Source organism: Penaeus monodon, chromosome 24, assembly GCF_015228065.2.
Source record: "Penaeus monodon isolate SGIC_2016 chromosome 24, NSTDA_Pmon_1, whole genome shotgun sequence".
Lineage (NCBI taxonomy): Eukaryota > Metazoa > Arthropoda > Malacostraca > Decapoda > Penaeidae > Penaeus > Penaeus monodon.
In genome coordinates, this window is record NC_051409.1 from 20059 (window position 1) to 20559 (window position 501).

Sequence of the window (501 nt, forward strand, 5' to 3'; positions counted from 1 at the left end):
AAGCACAATAAATCACGTGGGAATCGCAATCAGGAATCGTAGTCACGAGAACCGATTCCAACTTTTCCGGAATTGAGATCGAAATTGATTCCAATGCTCTGGAACAGCATGGAATAATAATCATAATCGTCTCCACACACACGAAAAAAAAGGTAATCCTAGTTTACGATTACTTTCAGATTACGTTTGAGTTCAGTTGGCTCGGAATTTCAGGAATGGAGTAATCGTACGTTACTGGAATCACTGGAATTCGTTCCTACTTTTTTTTTTTTACTTTTTTATAAGGAATCATAAACGTAAGAGTTTCCCAATCCTCTTTTGTTACGGGGATCATAATCATAATCGCACTTTTATGAGTTAATCGCGATTAATTTAGATTATGGAGCTCATATAGCAATATGACAATGACAAAAAAAAAAAAAAATTGAAAGTCATATTATCCCTTATTAAGTTTTTATTTTTTGTTTCATCTTGGAATTAACATTTTGGTTTGGGTATTGT